Source organism: Trachemys scripta, chromosome 7 (assembly GCF_013100865.1).
Source record: "Trachemys scripta elegans isolate TJP31775 chromosome 7, CAS_Tse_1.0, whole genome shotgun sequence".
NCBI lineage: Eukaryota > Metazoa > Chordata > Testudines > Emydidae > Trachemys > Trachemys scripta.
The window spans coordinates 70,620,346-70,627,052 of NC_048304.1; the positions used below are offsets into that span (position 1 = coordinate 70,620,346).

At 38.5% G+C, this 6,707-nt stretch overlaps 1 pseudogene; it reads left to right on the forward strand.

Moving 5' to 3' along the window:
* The first annotated feature begins 1,388 nt into the window (after window positions 1-1,388).
* On the forward strand, window positions 1,389-1,996 carry LOC117880565 (annotated as a pseudogene).
* Window positions 1,997-6,707: the final 4,711 nt, after the last annotated feature.

The following is a 6,707-nucleotide window of genomic DNA, read 5'->3' on the forward strand; positions in this document are numbered from 1 at the left end:
TATGACACCTATGGGTAATGGGAATTGGGAAACCTCACTTCAAATGTATCCACAGTTTTTCAAAGTGAGAAATCTCTGTATTTCCACTCAATTCAATAGTTTTACTAGGGGTGATCAGGCCCATTTGATCCCCTTATTCACTATCTGAAGTATACTACCTTTGAACCATTAACTCAGGCATATCCTCAGCTATATTAAGTCTGTGTAGCTTCATTTATTTCAATGTCAGCCACAGATTGATCCTACATAGTGGTTTTGGTTCATAACAAGTGTTGATCCAATGGGCTCTGCACTTTAGGGGTTTGCTCCTTTGAATTAAATACTGCCCAGAGGACTCTTTTCTTACATACACTACAGAGAGAACTTTCAGAAAAATATTATTTTTTGACTTAGTTTTGATTAACACTGGGGCTATAAGTTGAAAAATGGTAGGAATATATTTTTCTCTTATTCCAGCATTGCCTTTTCCTATTATAAAACTGATTTTACTCTCTCCATAAGAAAGAACCAATTCTTTACTCTCTTCAGCATTTTACTCTGTCCAGCTCAGAGGGTATTTTGACAAATTTCCACCAAAAAAACCCCACGTTGGATTTATTATCTTTAATTTCCAGCCTTGATGATTCTATTCCAGCCATGAATCCTCCAAAACCTGCTTACTCACTGTCTTCCTAGCTTTCCTTTATATACTGTGTGCAAGTCTACTTCTCTTTTCTCATTCACACACTTCTAAACATCCTAAATTTCTCATTACCTAGCTTCCATTTTGCATTGACAACAAATCTTAGTACTTAGTGGATGTCAAATATCTTAAAATTTTAAGAGGTGTACTTTATGGCTGTTATCAAACTTTATATAGTGATGTAAATTTATTTGGTTCTTTACAAACTGTGGCAAGGTATCTCCTTTACCTTGCTGGGCTCAGCATTTCCCCCTGTGCCAAAGGGAGCCCTGGAGTAAATCAGTCCCACTCTGGAAAGTTTTTTTTTTTTATTCCTCACTTAAGTTTTATTTTTCAGTATTTACAAGGTGGGCCGAGGGTAAGCCCAAGGAATGCTCTTCAGCAAACAAACAAAACACACAAATTCATAACACAAAAAGGGAATCTCTCCCTGCCCCATCTCTCTGGGGTGTTGACTTGTTATGCTGGCCTCTGAGTACCAGTCCTTCCCCAAACAGTCCATTAGATTGGGTGTTTCTCCTATAGGGAAGAGAGCAGCCTTTCACCCAGGGAGAAGTCTTTCTCTCTGTTGCCACTAGCCCTGCTGCAGCTTGTCTCTCCTCTCTTCCCTCCTCCTCACCAGAAGGAGAGGTTCTTAAAGGTCACACACAGCCCATAATTGAACTCAAGTGTCCCTAGCTGATCTTAAGTAACCTCTTTTCAGCTCATGGTGGGGAAAAGGGTAATTACTATTCTAGGGCTGATATATTTGCCTTCCAAGTGGCACAAGCATCACAAGTCTGGGGGCAAAAGGAAGCCCTACCACAAGAAGAGGAAGTCTGAGTTGGGCGATTTCCTGCGAACACCAAGTTTGGCCCATGCCAATTCACGTAGTGAGGGTTCCTGGTGGTAACAAGAAATATGGTGCTCTGCAGTTGAACATTGGCAACTTCTCTTGGGGCTCTGAATGCTGCCCCTCACAAGACCAGAATCATTGATGTGATCTACAATGCTTCCAACAATGAGCTGGTGCAGCCAAAGACCCTGGTGAACAACTGCATCATTCTTATTGTTAGAACCCTGTATCGACAGTGGTATGAAGCCCACTATACCTTGCCCCTTTGACACAAGAAGGGCACTAAACTGATTCCTGAAGAGGAAGAAATCTTAAACAAGAAGCATTCAAAGAAGATCCGGAAGAAATATGACTAGCAGAAGAATGCCAAGATCAGCAGCAGCCTGAAGGACCAATCCCACTACCCTCTGGTAGCTATCCAGTTTGACTTTGGTGCAAAACATATAAAATATATTTTCTCTGCCCCAGAAGTCTTGTAATCTGTATTAGCAAGACAAATAAGATGAGATAGAGGACAAATGTTTGGGAAAGGGGGAGAAGGTGTGGAGATAATTGAAGAGGAGATGAAATCAGAGGAAGGCTGACTGGAAGAAGTGGTGTTAATGAAAGATTTGAAGGAGGAAAAGGAAAGTTTCAGGTGTAAAGGTAGCCTGACAGAACATAAAGGAAAAATGGTTAAAAGACAAAATGGGATAGTGAGGCAAAAGAGTATGAAGCATGTAAGACGCAAGGAGGCTGATGGGAGAAATGGGTGTGCATGGAGTTAGATTATGGAGGTCCTGACAAGTGATGGTAAGGAGTTTGAATTTGGTGGGATAAGAGAGGGAGTGAATGGAGAGATATTCAATAGAGAGATTCAAGATTAAAAAGGTGACATAGAGTGAATGGCTGAAGGGGAAGCTGACTTTAGTAACAGCATATTGCCTCTCACCTCTTGCCACTGTAATGAAGCCAGAATTTGGATAACACTTTTAACACTGTGGATAATAATGAAAAAATAAACTTGGTGGATAGCAAAGAGCAAGAATCAAAAGGACTGGATATAATGAGGAGAGGGAGAAAGAAGACTATGATTATGCCAAGAGTATGGAGGTATAAAGAGCAGAGGAGTCAGTCAATGGAGTGTTAGAGACTAGGAAGAAAGATAAATTCAGTTTCGGATGTTTGAATTTGGAATGGTGGCTGGATATCTAAGAGGAGTGGAAGAGGCCTGGGAAGTTGCAGGGAGGGATAAAAGTTCTGCTTAACTTCTGGTGGAAGAACTGTGTAAAGTAAATTTCAATTGGAGCTTGCTGTTTCTGAAGTCCCCTGCAGATTTAAGTCCTGGTTCCTATACTGTGAGTTACCTAGAAAGAGAACAGGCCTTGATAAATTTGAACATTTGCCATTAGGAATTGTAATTTGTGTATATATTCTAAAGACTCCATTTAAAAAAGGCTTGATTATATTAACAAGTTTTTTCTTTGTGTAACACTTAAAGAATATGCATCCATCCAACACAAAGCCTTGCAAAACTCACTTCTCTGTTTATATTACATTACCCAAGTCAAGATAGATATTATTTACAGCAGCCTGGCTGTTTTATGATATCTACATGATGTCAATTACTATAGATCATTTTAATTTGCCTCAAAATGCTACATCAAGAGCATTGAGGTACTCCATGCTCTTCACATACATGCCAGCAACTAATGGAAACAATGCGTCTTGAATCAGTGACACCAATCCAGAATTCTTTCACATCTAATTTACTGTAGATTAATGGTATTCACAGGTAAATTACAGCCTTGTCACTGAACTGCATAATTTTCCATATATAATAAATTAGATGATTATTAATCCCTTCATGTATGAATGTTATCTCCAGCCATTGCCATGCAAAGGATAGAAGAATAAGGCAAGCTCTTGCTGACTTGTATATAATTGTACTATTGTCAAGGTTAAAATATTCAGTGTTTTAGAAAAAAATTCAGTACACAATATTAGTTAGAGTAAATGCATGAAATGTTTGAGATCTGGGGCTTTTATGTATTATTAATTTTAATAACAGATTGCATTCAGAACACAGAGCCTAATTTGTGTTTACAATAAGGTCTCTTTATACCACTCTTCTGCAGTATAAAAAGTGCCTTGAAATGAGTGGAAATGTATTCCCAGTTTAAGGCCCCTTTAAACTGCCAGAATGATGTAGTAAGAGGGATTTAGTGTAAGTGAGAATCCCATCCACAGCCTGGAAAAGACAGTTTGTGATCATCATAGATTTGTTTTAGGCATTTATGAGACTGGCTCGTTTTTGACTCACTTAGGAGGAATAAAGGGAGATGCTAGATTTTTAGTTTTACAGAACCGGAAGATCTGGGTATGTCTATGCTTCAGCTGGGAGGTGTCATTCCAAGCACAGGTGGACAGACTTTTGTGCTACCTCAGCTCAAGCTAATGTGCTAAAGCAATGTGGATTTGGAGGCATGGGTGGCAACTCAGACAAGTACTAGTTCAAGCAGAAGCACGGCTCCGAGCTAGAGTGTAGTCTATCCGCACTGGAAATCACTCCTCCAGGTGCAGTGCAGACATACCCTATCGGTCAGACTCATTAGCCTTTCCTTTAGGAAAAGGTAAGCAGTGCTTAAAACCAGAGACCAAGATTTTAAGTGGCTAGGGGTTTTGAGTGCTCAACTTGAAACACCTTAAACTTGTTGAAGATTTTGAGGAGGAGAGGATTGATGCACTTTCTGAAAATCAAAGATGCGTTAAGATTTCAAGTTGGGCACCGAAAAATCTTGACCAAAGTTTAGTGGTCATGAAAATGAAAGGCAGGTTCTAAGGTATGCTTTTAATCTTCTCCATTGTCCAAACAATTAGAACAGAATTCAACTCCCTTTCATTTTGACCATCTTAAATAATACATTAGGCATATCAAACATACAACAGCATTTATCCATTATTCGAGTTAAGGAAACCATAAATGAAATGCACAATTTATTTGAGAAATTTCACAAAATTTTCCCAATTATTTAACACATTTCCTCCCCCTTTCCCAGTTCAAACCATGATGTTTTCTTCACTTTTCAGACCAAAACTATCTTATCATTTGGCAATGCAAAATGTGATTTTTCATGGTTTTTTTAAGATCTAACGTCTTGAACTATGAGACGTTTGTATCACAATTTAACACGTGTAATAGGGGTTAATTTATTTAATCTCATGAATTTCAATGCTGTCAGATTACCTGGGTGTTTGTACAAAACTTAGCACAATTGAGTCTCGTTCTTTATTGGTCTTTTGGTGCTACAATAACAAACATGATATATAGGTGGTGAAGTCTTACATTATCACATTGTTTGGGATGAAGTATGCTTAGGGCTAAAATCCTCTAGTATTAGTAGCTGTACTTGCTGGAAGATTGGAGGTTCTGGGGGGACAGATCAATTGTACCTCAGATCTCAAATCAAAGAACACACTTGTAGCCAATCTTTAGCTAACTAAATATTTATTAATTAGCTAAAAGAGAAATTTACAACATTAAAGCTGGTAAACATACACACTCAAAAGAGGTACAATTTTAAATTCAAAAGGTAATAGAAGCTTCTATAATAAGCAAGCTTTTATGTCCTCTATGGCTAAGCCAAGCCAAGCCAAGCAGTTTGGAGAGTTCTTGCTTATGTTTAGGAATCTTTGCCCCTCAGAGTCCAGACACCAAAACAATACCAATTTATCCTTCATAAGCATTTTTATTCCCTTCCTCTAGCATTCAAGGTATTGTAGGACACAGGTTTGTGCACATACCCTCTTCAGATGTGTAGAGGAAGCAATCAACAGTCTTTTGTCCACAATGTCTGATGTCTGTAAACCTTCTTTCATTGGGGGGGAAAAGATAACCCTGCCTGTGGTTAACTAGCATTTCACACTTGATAATGCTTCTCCCCTGACTGTGGGGTATTTGCAATCTTAGCGGACATTTTTATAGTTGCAGAGAAAACATTTAAACCTTACCTTTTAACATGGGATACAGATATTTGGATTAATACATGTAGCATCCTACAATCATTCCATAAAGTCTAAACACATTTTTATAACTCTAATATCCATTTCAACAATAGTAACATACAAGAAAGTCAGATTGGTTTCCAGCTATGCATTTGTCAATATTCAGTAAGGCCCAGGGCCTTGGCATGAGCTAGCACCTGGACTGCCAGCATCAAACCAATATTCAGCTATTCAGACAGCCCTAAAAGGTACTAGCTTTGATCTTAAGAGATGCTGCCACAAACTTCGTGTGATTTTGGGCAAGTCATTTATTCTTTTTTAGAATTGGGATAATTATTCTTCCTGTCATATCAGTACTGTTCTTTTGGGTGATAAATCTGAGGAACTGTCCCAGATTGAGATGTCAATAGAGGAGGTTTAGGGACAAACTGATAAATGTAATAGTAAAAAGTCACTAGGACCAGATGGTATTCTCTGAAGAGTTCTGAAGGAACTTAAATGTGAAATTGCAGAACTACTAGCTGTAATATGTAATCTATTACTTTAACAAGCCTCTGTACCCAGATGACTGGAAGGTAGCTAACGTAATGCTGATTTTTTAAAAGGGCTCTAGAGATGATCCTGGCAGTTAGACTGGTGAGCCAAACGTCAGTAATGGGCAAGTTGGTAGAAACTACAGTAACAAACAGAATTATCAGATAGATAAACATGACTTGTTGGGAAGAGTCAACACAGCTCTTGTAAAGGGAAGTCCTGTCTTGCCAAACTATTAGAATTCTTTGAGGGAGTCATCAGGTATGTGGATAAGGGTGCTCCAGTCAATATTGTGTACTTGGATTTTCAGAGAGCCCTCACCAAAAGCTCGTAAAGAAACTAAGTAGTCATGGGTTTTGAAGGAAGGTCCTCACATGGTTAAAAGATAGGAAACAAGGGGTAGGAATAAATGGTCATTTTTCACAATGGAGAGAGGTAAAAAGAGGGGTCCCCCAAGGATCTTTACTAGGACCTGTTCTGTTCAACATAGTAAATTTTGCAGATGATAAACAATTATTTGCCGAGTTATAGGGGGAATCTCAAAAATTTGAATGACTGGGCAACAAAATGGCAGATGAAATTCAACATCAGTAAGTATAAAAATATACATTAGGGAATATGCATATACAGTAAAAGCTGTTTTATCTGGCATGTTGTGGGAATGAGGGGTGC